General features: G+C 43.0%; 1 long non-coding RNA gene across 2 annotated transcripts in view; it reads left to right on the forward strand.

The window, feature by feature from the left end:
- LOC140608341 (uncharacterized) overlaps positions 1–5,616 on the forward strand; it is a 45,294-nt gene extending 39,678 nt beyond the window's left edge. The window contains exons 4-5 of one of the 2 annotated variants that reach the window (XR_012010360.1): positions 3,916–4,049; positions 5,394–5,616. This is a non-coding gene — a long non-coding RNA (uncharacterized lncRNA). Of the gene's footprint in view, positions 1–3,915; positions 4,599–5,393 lie in introns of those variants that run through there. The other variant, XR_012010357.1, reaches the window with a different exon arrangement.
- Positions 5,617–12,357: the final 6,741 nt, after the last annotated feature.

A 12,357-nucleotide genomic window follows, 5' to 3' on the forward strand; every position in this document is an offset into this window, starting at 1 on the left:
AGAGCAAGCACAGAGGAAGAGGGAGAAGCAGAAGCCCCGCTGAACAGAGAGCTTGTTGCAGGGGTGGATCCCATTACGCAGAGATCATGATCTGAGCGGAAGGCAGGCACGTAATCAACAACCAGCTGCGCCATCCAGACGCCTCAGGAAGGATTACTTTCATTCCAAACCTAGAAGAGGGTTGCCATGGCAGGGGCCCCAGACCCTTTGTGATTCTGGAATTCCCAAACATCCTGTTTCAGTGAAGCTGCCAAGTGCCTCACCTTACCCTACAGCAGAGTAGGGCACTCACATTGGTTTCTGGGGAGTGGGAAAGGCTGGGAAGCTCTTTTCTGGAAGAGCAGGCATGATAGCCACAAAATTAGTAAGATACCGACCTTTCCCTCAATAATAAACCCTGAGAACTGGCTGCTATGGGGCTTGGGGAAGATTCCTTCCACTCCCCAGGTTAGATAATTATCAAGTCATCTTCATATCCTATTTAACATTGTGCCATGGAAGGACCTGGATCCTTAGAGCTCTAGAACCAGCATTCCTGGCACAATCTGCTGTGCTTTGAACAGCAGCTTACTCTCTACTCCACCTTGTCCAAACAGAGCCTTACAAGACCCCTCTAGGCTGTGAAGTCTGTGGGCCTGGGCAAATAAGTCCCTGCTAAACCATTTACCAGTTGTGTGAGCCTGGGCCTGTCAAACACCTCTCTGAGCTTTTGATTCTTCCCTTGAACAAAAGAAAATTCCTTTCTCATGGGAGGAGTATAAATAAAGGTGAAGGCACCATGTAATTGCCAATACTATGTTAATAAAAGTATAACTGCCATTATTCTGGATACATTTCCCTATTGTATACTTGCACCTAATTTATAAAAAGAGAGAATAGAAAGCAAAAATGCAACCAGTAACAATAAACTAAGACTTCACTGCACAAGCTTACAAGCCAGAAGACTTGCAGGTGGCAAGGGAGGAAAGGACACACCTGCTATGATGTGTTTGGCATTTGCAGGTATTGTAAAATCGAACTATTTGTTCCTTTATTTTAAAAATTATTTTTTACTGTGATATAATTCACATAACCTAAAAAATTCACCATTTAAAAATGTACATTTTAGTATATACATAGAGATGTTATCTAATTCCAGAACCAAATAAAACCCCATGCACTTGATAGTGTCCCCCACGTCTCTGAGGTTTTGTTTATTTTTCTTCGTTCTTTTTCCTCTCTGGATCTCAGGCTGGATAATTTCAATTGCTCTGTCTTCACATTTGCTTAATTCTTCCTCTGCATGCTCAAATCTGCTGTTGAGCCGCTCTAGTGGATTTCCCTTTCAGTTATTGTGTTTCTCAACTCTATCATTTCTACTTGGTTCCTTTTCATAATGTGTCTGTATTGATATTTTCTATTTGATATAATTCTTATATATATTTTAATTTATTGACCTGATTTCCTTTAGGTTTTTGAATACATTTAAAATTATTTTAAATTATTATTATTTAAATTAAAATTATTATTGATTTAAAATATTTGTCTAGTGAGTCCAGTATTTGCATTTCCCTGGGGACAATTTCTATTGTTTTTTGTTGTTGTTGTTGTTGTTTTAATTTATGGGCCATACTTTCTCATTTCTTTGCATGTTAAGTATTTTGTTGTTGAAAACTAGATATTTTAGGGATCCCTGGGTGGCTCAGTGGTTTAGCGCCTGCCTTCAGCCCAGGGCCTGATCCTGGAGTTCCAGGATGGAGTCCCACATCCGGTTCCCAGCATGGAGCCTGCTTCTCCCTCTGCTTGTGTCTCTGCCTCTCTCTTTCTCTGTATCTCTCATGAATAAATAGATAATCTTTTAAAAAATAAAAAAAATAAAATCCTTTCAATTAAAAAAAGAAAACTAGATATTTTAAATAATATAATACAATGCAGCAATATATGGGATTGCATGGCTGGAAAGGAGGTGGGACTAAGGTAAGTTAAAACGCTATAAAGCTCCCTGTTCTTACTGAGATTCAGCTGTTTTTCTCTTATAAATGCTCCCTGGGTTGCTACAAGCATTGAGCTAGTTTTTAGAGCTCTGAAAAAGTTCATTCTGACAATGTTTGATGATTTTTTCATTGCTTTTATGGAGGAGTGAGGTCTATAACTGTCAGAGGTCTATGCTGTATCATTTTCACTGATGTTCACTTATTCTTTTCCTTTTGATGTTGCTATGAGCCCTATCTGGCCATGTTGGGGACAAGTCCACATAGTACCAGAGATCCTGTCAGTGTAGGCCAGTGGGAGTGATAGAACACTGATTTTGGCTACAAGATGCAGCCACCTACATCTTATTATCTCCTAAAGGTTCAGAAAAATCTCCAAAACAAAATTAACTTTTACCTTATAATCAATTTATAAGGGAGAAATATAACCCTAAATTAAGCCTCAAATAGAGGGTGCTCCAAAGTTATAGTTGCCATAATTACCAATTAAAGGACAGAAATGCCACTCTAGTCCAGTGTTGTCATTGGTTCATTCACTCAGTAAATTTCTGTTGAACACCTGGTATCCATGCTTGGTGATGAGGAAGAAACAGAGCTGGAGAAGATGTAATCACTGCAGTAATCTAGAGAGAGTGAGGGTGGCAACAGGGTGCCATGGGCTGCAGAGGGGTCCAGTGCTTCATCAGAGGAAGGGAAGCACAGTACCCTGGAGGGACCCCCTGAACAAAGTGGCAGCTGGACCGAATGGGTTTGGGCAAAGCCATTTTGGGGGTATTATATTCCTTACTCAAGGCTTTCATCCATGCTCTCCCTTCTTCCTGGAGCATTCTTGCCTCACATACCTGGGTAATTTCTCACTGCAGAGAGGCCTTCCTGATTACCCAATCTAAAACAGCTTCTCCTTCCCCATTACTTCCCCACATTGCTTTTTCATTATCTTCCTAGAACTTCTTAGAACTCTAGATGAAGTCATCTGAAAATGCTGTGTCCACTTCTTATTTATTCTATTCCCCTTGTTCTCTGTCCCTACCTCTATTTGAATATGAATCCCCAAGACCAGGCACCTTGTCTGTCTGTCTTACTCCTTTACCCTCAGGGGTCAGATCAATCCTGAACATAGTTAATGCCAGTAAATAGTTGTTGACTGAATGAATAGACTGATAGAAGAAATACGTTAAGGATTGATTTCCCCTGCTTGGCTTTCTCTGCCTTAATTGTATGCATCCCCCACCCCCACTGCTGACTCTGGGCCTGGCTCCTTTTGATGGAGGAACAGAGGACTAGCTAAGGACAAAGCACACTGACAAGTCCCTGAAACAGGCAGAGGGATATTCCTCTAAGGACTCAACTGCCTCGATGTTAATACTGTGCTAAGGGCAAAAGGCAATCCTAGCCCAACCCCGAGGATCCCGTGAGTCTACTTTAACATACAAAAATTCCTTTAAAAATTTCCTTTATCTCTAAACCCCCAAGATACGTGTTGGCGATCATCCCCCAAGCACATGGCCCACCCCCAGACATCTGAAGGGTCTCATGGCTCAGGTTTTATTAAACAGTAATAAGTGACCCTTTCCCAACAATAGCCAGCCCCCTCAAGGTCCTGGAAACCTTGCCTCCAAAATTGCTTGGAGAGGACACTATCTCAAACCCCTCCCAACTCCCAGGTATATAATCAGCCACCCCTCACAGGCCTGGGGCAGCCGCTGTTCCAGCCCATGCATCCTATTCCCGCGCTTTAATTAAACCACCATTTTGCACCAAAGATGTCTCAAGGATTCTTTCTTAATCATTGGCTCCAGATCGCACCCCACCAAACCTCACTTATATTCCAAAACCTCATCATCTGGTGCCCAACGTGAAGCTTTGAGTCTTTACGTCTGGACTCTATGCTTCGGTGCAAAGTTGGTAAGTACTTTCCTCTTCTCTTCCTTTACTCTCATTCCAGAGGCCCTTCGAGGAGTGCGGTCTTATTGGAACAGTTTCATGCTGATTGCTCAGGCTGTAATCCTTTAGCCTGTCCTACTCTACTGGGAGGAAAAAGCCTGCTTTTTGGCTAGAAGTTCATACCTGGCTGGAATTGTAATGACCCTGAAACTTGATGCCTTCTCTGTATTCCTGTCCTTATACAAAGTTGTCTGTCATGGGCATGGGACAGCCACCTAAGTCACCAGGATGACAGCCAATCTTAAGATTCCCATGTGAGGTTTCCTCCTCATTGATCTAATGTGATCTCCTCCACATCTCTGGTCTAGCCACTTCTGGCTGTGTGACCTCCACTGGGAGCCAGCCAAAACCAGTACCTGATTGAGTTAAACCCAACCGAAGACCATTTCTTAGGGAAGTTGGCTGTAAAGACTACATGTGTTGGAATGCCGCTTAGCCATGATGGATTTCTATCTTTACTGTTTTCTGTTTTTGTCCTCTAATAAATACATAAACTAAAAAATTAGGCAATTCCCTTGTAAAACTTTCCTGGTGTTCCCATGGGTTAAAAATGGCAGGTTTTGCCTTCAAGGCAAGGCAAAATAATGACCTTCATAGCACGACCTTCAAGGCACAGTATTTTGGTCCATATGCCAGAACCCATCCATAGCCTAGGATGTGATGGGGAAGCGGGGCAAGGGCAGGTCTCCCTCCTACAGGGGACTTTAATGGCTGCAGTGATCATTGCAATTTTGTTCAGGGGACGCCTCAGGTCTCTTTGATACCAGGAATCTCTGACATATCCTGAGCATGGAATGTCCCCCGAGAGTTAGGGGGGATTTTCTCTAGTAATGGACCTTCTTTACTCTTCTCTCGGAACATAGGACCTCCTCTCTTCAGTCCCCAAGGACTCTCCCTTGGAGTGCCTTTTTACCCACTAGAGACAGTTAGGATTACAAAATTTAGGAAAGGACTGAGCTCTTCTAACAATGCATGGCCTCGGTAGGGTCTACCCATTAGATCGCCTCTGCAGGAAATAAGGGAAATGGCCCAAATGTGTTGGCTAGTAAACTCCTTCCTGACGTTGGATAATAATTATCTAAATAGGCCTCCTCCAAGTAACCCAGGGTGTTGGAAACACAGGCCATCCCAGATGAAGAGGACTCTGACTCTTACTCTCTCATTCTTCCTCCTAATAGATGTGGGGGCTTCTCCCTCACTCATTTCCCAGGCTAATGGCTATAATTGGAGCCAACTGTGGTTAGTCCGCCTCAGGTCAGAGACATCAAGGAATATTCCCAAGCTGCTGTTGAAACACTCTTTGTTTTGGGGAAATTCCCTATCCTCTCCAGCCTGACATGGACTGCTTCATTTCACTTGTTTGTGGAAGAACATGGCATTTACTCATCTGTCCAAGTGGATGAGCTCTAGAACCAGGAACCCTTTCTCTGCCTCTGGCTTTACTTCACCTCTTCTGACCCCCTCCCCCTCCTGTTTCAGCACCACCTTGGGTGCAGCCTACGAAACTGGCTTCTATACCATCCTTGGTGCCTCTGGCACATTGGCTCCCACCCTCTCTGTCAAGGAGCAAAGAAGAGCACCCCTGGAATTAACACCGCTCACTCCAGATTTCCCCACCAGTGTCTCAGGTAAAAATTGGCAATGGGGGACAAAGTGACTTTTAAGAGTGGGCCCAGGTGACTCATATTCAGTATTTAACAAGTTTGTTGGTTTAAGGTAGACCTGTCTTTAAAGTTATCAGCGTTAAATATGAAACTTCTATTTTATCAAGGTTTGCTAAAGGTCAAATAAGCTCATGTTATCTCTGCTGCAATTTGTTAGGAAAAAAAGATGAAATGATGGTTAATTGTCTGTCTCAAAGTTTTCATAAGCAATTGTTAAGACAGCTTTCAAAGTTTTTGGTAACCTACAACTTTAAAGTTTTGGTTGGATGGTAATTGAGATTCACTTCAGTAGGATAAAGTGCTAGGACATAGGTTTGTGCCTCATTGCAGAGAAACTAAGGATATTTGAGTCTGTTGGTAAATATGTTTTGTGCTTAATAAAACCATAAATTTGCCATCTAAAGAGTTTTGGTATAATAGCTCACAATTGGTTACTACTTAGTTTTCACTGGAGACTAAGGTTTCTAAGACTGGAAAATTCTGCTAAATGTAATTAAGACTGATGAAGAATAAGAGAAACAACTCTGTATGTAGAACAGTTGGAGATATTTAAGAAAGATCTAAGAATGGGAATGTATTTTTGTTAAAGGTAAAAGAAGGTAATTTTGTCCTAAATTAGTCTGGATGTTTGATAAGAAATGGCTTGGAACAAAATCTGCATGCAAAAGAAAGTTGTAGAAGGTCTGTGAAAGGAAGTCTTTGGAGAGGAGTTTTAGATATGGTCAGGACGGACTAGGATTGAGATGAATGGATTTAAAAGTACACAGGTAGAAAATGAAAAGTCTGCTTTCTCTACATTCAAAAAGTTCTCTTGAACTGATTGGATTGGATGATACATTTAAGGAGGCCCAAAATTGTATGACTGTCCTCTAATGTGACCCAATGGCTACGCTACTCTAACTTGTGGCCATGTCTTCAATAGGCCATGGCTGGATAGGCCATTGTACTCTGGGCTTTGCCTGGATGCACAGATGCATCATTACTGATGAAGTTTTGGAATATAAGTGAGGTTTGGTGGGGTGAGGTCTGGAGCCGACGACCAAGAAAAAATTCTTGAGACATCTTTGGTGCAAAATGGCGGTTTAATTAAAGCATGGGGACAGGACCCATGGGCAGGAAGAGCGGCTGCCCCAGGCCTGTGAGGGGTGGCTGATTATATAGCTGGGAGTTGGGAGGGGTTTGAGATAGTGTCCTCTCCAAGCAATTTTGGAGGCAGGTCTCCAGGACCTTGAGGGGGCTGGCTATTGTTGGGAAAGAGTCACTTATTACTGTTTAATAAAACCTGAGCCATGAGACCCTTCAGATGTCTGGGGGTGGGCCATGTGCTTGGGGGATGATCACCAACACGTATCTTGGGGGTTTAGAAATAAAGGAAATTTCTAAAGGAATTTTTGGGTGTTAAAGCAGACTCACAGGATCCTGGGGGTCGGGCTAGGATTGCCTTTTGCCCTTAGCACAGTATTAACATCGAGGCAGTTGAGTCCTTAGAGGAATATCCCTCTGCCTGTTTCAGGGACTTGTCAGTGTGCTTTGTCCTCAGCTAGTCCTCTGTTCCCCCATCACTTTGACTGAGAGAACAGAGCAATTTGTTGATCCCAAGAGCAGCATTGTAGAGCAAAGTAGTGTGTATAGAGGAACCAAGAGGATGTGAGGCCTATTCTCTTTCCTGCAGCTGGAGGCAGACCTTAGGGGTCATTCCTTATGCAGCCTAAGTGATCATTGACATCAGTGAGAAGGCATACTTTTATTATCTTTTTAAATCTAAATTAAATATATATATGTAAGAGCTGCTAGATTGAGAATGACTGGACAAGAGGTGGCTCAGAAGGCATATGACTAAAATAATACAAGTTGCATTGGGAAAGCATAATATTTTCTTACGTACTTGGCTAAAAACAAGTGCCAGAAGGGACAAATATCTCTTATACAGGGACTCACAGGAGGAATGTCATCTTGTCATAAAAATAAAACTTCTCAAGGAGTCCATGAAAGCTGGGTATGTGTTCGTTTCTGTGTGTAAGTGTGTGTGTGGCTTTATGTGGTTGTGTCTGTGTGTTTGAGTGTATGTAATTGCCTGAAGTACTTCTCTGCCCTCATAAGCATGGTTCTGCGTACTTCCCCCATATTTCACACTTCCTCTGTTATTACATGATCCTTTTCTGCATGTTCTGGAATATGGGCCAAAACCATGGGGGTGTATGTGGTTGGAGGATAGACACCATAGAGCTTCTAGATGAGGTCAGAGCGTGTAAGGTGACCTGGGAGGGAACTCCAGGGCTGGTGTGGGCCGCCGTGCATCTCCATCTGAGAGATGAAACCTACTTTGAAGAAGAGGGAAAGGGTAGAGCAAGAGTGGTAGGGGTCATCTGGGACATTCAGCTCCCAGGTGGTACCTCGCTAAGGTCTAGCAGGTGGGAGTGGTACATGGAGGAGGATGGTGACACTTGACAAAGACAAGATCTGAGATTTGATTGGAAATAGAGTGGACCATGGCAGGCTTATGGGTGGCAGATGCTGCAATGTAGCCTGTGTGAGCAGGTGTGGGGAACAAATTATTAATAGATAGATGTCTATCTATGAAAACATGGGGAACAAATTAGCTCCTGGCCACCCCAGTGGACATCATCTGGAAACTTTGACGTCGGCACTCAAAAATCCCCACGGAGATCTGTGTCCAGACACTGAAATGTTAAGGAGGGTAATACTGGCTGCTCTGAGGTAATGGGATGAGTGTTATGAATAAAAGATAATGAGTTTTTCCAACATTCTTTATCATATTCAGATTTTAAACGCCAACCTTCAAGTTTTTTTTTTTTTTTCATTTTCCCCTCTAAGAAGTGTTCTCTAGTGGGACGTTTCAGAGATACGTGCCAAGAGCAAATCTTATCTGCTTTGTCTCTGTTGGTCCCTGGCACGGGCAGGATTTGGGTGATTCTTAGAGCTCCGCCTCAAGGGCTGTGCTCCCTGAAGGCGCATCCTGAGGAAGTCATGATCCCTTGCCCCATCTCAGGGTGGAGCAAATAGGGCAATGAGACAATGATTTCTATGATGTTAAGAGATAGCGGCCACTGAGGATTTGGTGCCAAGGGGCCAGTGTGTTTGGGGCACAAGGAAGTCTCACGAACTTTGCTTTGGGAGAGAATCAGTCCTGAGGCCTTAGATGATGAGCACGTGCAGCATAAGCAATCACCTCTAATTACAAAAGGGGCAATAAGGAAGTTGCTTTCTGTCCAGGGAAGATGGGGCAAAGTCTGTGCCTTTTCCCATATGTGGGGATACTGAATGTCAATGTCCTTATTTCTGCCTTTTCTGTATTCCAATGAATGATGTGGGGTTTTCTCTAATTGGGGGCAGTGTGTGGTCAATGCAACTCCTTATGCCAACCATGAGACCAGCAGTCCCCTGGGTGCCCTTCTCTACTGAGCCAGTGCCACCTCTATCCAACCAGAGTGGGTCAAGGTGTCTTCTGGGCTGTTAAAGCTAGTCTTCAACTAGTGAGTCTTTGTGGGGGTAAAGCAGTGGTCCAAGGGTCTGATGTTACTGCTTAAAACCAGGAGAAAAACTAGCTTTGGGCCAGGTCCGAATAAAAAGCAAAGGAGCTACTCCTAAGATTCTGAGAGAAAAATAAATGACCATGACTCATTTTAAATTACAACCCCCCCCAAAAATAAAAATAAATAAATTATAACCCAGCGTAGTGATGTACTCACGTTGGAAGATTTGACAGCGCCTCTGTGTTCTTGAACGCAGGCATCATTAAAGATGTGCCTGGAGGCGGCATCAATAATTTTAACTGAGAGGATCCACACAGTTATACTGACACGGAAATGGGTATCTATCAATATCCATATAGCTATATAGGTGCACACATACAGATACAGATATCCATGTATCGTCACAAATCGATATCTATAGGCATCCTTTCCCTTGTTCCCTCTCTTCATAGTCCTTGCATCAGCTGAAGAGTAAAAATTCATTTTAAGTTATTCAGCTTCCTGCAGTCCACATATTTATAGTCAGGGTATTTTTTAAATGTCTAAATTTACTCAGCCAAAAAAAAAAAATAAATAAAAGCTTATTTCTTTTTTCTTGTATGTCTTTTTTTTCACCCCTTACAATCCTGAAAACTCAGGAAACTTCATAGGTCACACGGGAAATGACCCTGCCCCTGGCCTTGGTCACTGGCTGAAATTTCTATACCCTTCTCAAGGCCAGGGTCTTCCATTTGCACACGTCTGTAGATGCCTGCTGTGTTTTGACTCTGGGGGCTCAATCAAGGACCCGGTCCAGTTCTGTATTAAGGATTTCACCTTCTGAGATATCTTTTGTGAACTCAGAGAGAGAGAGACAAGGGCTAATGGATTTGTGCATCGTCCACTACATGTGTTTGGCACCCCAGGAGGTAACAGGGCTTCCAATTGCCAAAGGCTGATCCCTGGCAGATCCTGAACTGCGGTAGCCAGGCTGTGGGGTATGTAGTTACTTTTGCATGAACAACTTTGCCTTCAGAGATGCCACTTCACTTGTAATTATAATTATTTCCTTGAAAACCATGGACCTGGGCTTTTATTTTATAACTAATTAGTAATAAAACTAATTAGCCACAACAAATCCTATCTATCCTTAGTTTGCTCAGGACTACGATATTGTATATTAGTTTGCCTCTTGGTAGGAGCTTCTTGGCTGTGGCATGACTTTGCTGCAATTCCCCAGGGCCCCAGGGAAAGGGATGCTGCATACAAGGTAAAAGCCTGCTCTGAGCCCCTGAGTAATCCCAAGCAGAGCTGTTCCCCAGCCTAAGGCTGTCGGGTTTGCACTTTGAAACCAACAGCAGAGTTCTAGGTGCTGCTTTGGACAATGAACAACCATGCTTGATGCACAAGACAGCAGGGCACAAAATAAAGCATAGAGAAGCCATTCAGGGCCACGTTTAAATCCAAGAAAGAGAGAGAATGGGTCTACCAGGGAGGGAGACTTGCCACAGAACTCCTCTTCCTTTACCAGGCTTGCCTTTGGACTCTCTCTGAGTGCATTGGGAAGCAATCACCCCACACAAGTGTAAACTCCTAGGGTGGTTCCTGAGGTTTAGAGAAATGAAGGAATTAAGGTGGCTAATAAAATGGAAGCTGCCATGTAAATTAAAAGCAGAAAGTGCACTTTAATTAGACCTGGCTACTGCTTTCACTCCATTTCCAAAATATTAAAAATTTCCTTTTGCTTGTTGCATGAGTAATCCTGGCCCTGATTAATTGGAAACACTCGGTCCTTGATACTCCCACATATTATCCCTTGAGGGGACTGTGCTTCAGTGACAAATGTTAACAGAATGTGCTACATTATCTTTCTTTGGCACAGCAAATAAAGAGGGGAAATTATTTATTCCTGGCACTGGCAAGCAGCCCTAGGGGATCTCTGGGGCCCGGCTCCGACTCCGACTGAGTGATGGTGGCAGCGTTGCTTTACTTTACCAGCAGAAAGAACTGCTGCCCTCTCGCGCCATTAGCTAAGTCAGAAACATCAAACTTCTGTGGGATCCATTCCAGCTGAAACAACAGACTCCTTTATCATTGTAACAAGAGGACTGGGAATTATTTTTCCTCTGAAAAATTAATATCGTGAATGTGCCAAGTGGATAACTCAGGATGTTCTTTTTTGATGCCAAAACAGTTGAATTTTTACACTGAGGAGAGGGAACGCGGAGTTGGAGAACTCTATTGGTTTCCTGGGATGTTTAACAAATACGTCTCTCTCAGCATGTACTAAATGCTCCGCACTTCTGAGATGCTATGGGTCAGGCACCAGGAAATGCCATTGTCCTACTTTTACTTCTGAAAATGTCTGTCCTTGGAGGTTATTCTCATAAAAATCAATTTCTTACGACCCTTCTTAAGCTTCTACAGACTATTTTCAAAGTCAACAAAAATAACCTGTTGTTTCTTGATGTTAAAGTGAATCCCATAATTATTTTTATCGTATTCAAATAACCATTTGGTTAAAGTTGGGGTGAGATGTATCTAGGTTGCTATAGTTACCAGATCAGTTATGTGTGATAGCCTTCTAGGCTGCATCCCAAAGTGACAGTTACTTGATTACTCCATTCAGTGCTGGTCAAATGGGTCCAAATGTTAGCTTTTAGCCCTTTATGTTATTTGGAATGTGAAAACATCTCTATAGGATTATAAATATTTAATTTAACTCATCGATTCTTAAAACTATAGATTCTATTTTTATCTTCATTGGGAGTAAATGTTTAAAAGGTCTTTTCACTTCTGGCTTTCCATTGAATGACATGAATGCATCCAAGGACAGGGCACAACTGCTCTGGCATTTCTGGGTGAGGTGAACCCCACCGGACAAGAGCAGTTCTCCAAAGAAGAGCCCAGCTGGAAGCAATGGTGCAGTTGAACTGGCCTGATAAAGGAGCGACCCCAGGCTCAACAGCATCTACCAAGCAGGATTTCTGGAAAATTGATGGTCAGTCTCTGGAGCTGGGAAAAAAAAAAAAAAAGGCTTAGTTGATCCTGACACCTTAATCTTCTCATGTCCCAAGATTAGATCTGTTGTCAAGTGTCTTTAGGATCTGCCCTCCCATATAAGACTCTTTGGTGTTTGTATTGAATATTTGTTATACAGGGACTCCTGGTCTCCAAGCCCCTTCTTTTGCAACAATCTCTTGCTTTCCTATTGAGGAATCACTTCTCAGTTGTTGAGGGTGATCTTGATGGGCTTATCACCCTTCCCTGGTGAACCACTGGGCACCGAGTATAAGCACAGACAAT

This window comes from Canis lupus, chromosome 1, assembly GCF_048164855.1.
Source record: "Canis lupus baileyi chromosome 1, mCanLup2.hap1, whole genome shotgun sequence".
Taxonomy (NCBI): Eukaryota; Metazoa; Chordata; class Mammalia; order Carnivora; family Canidae; genus Canis; species Canis lupus.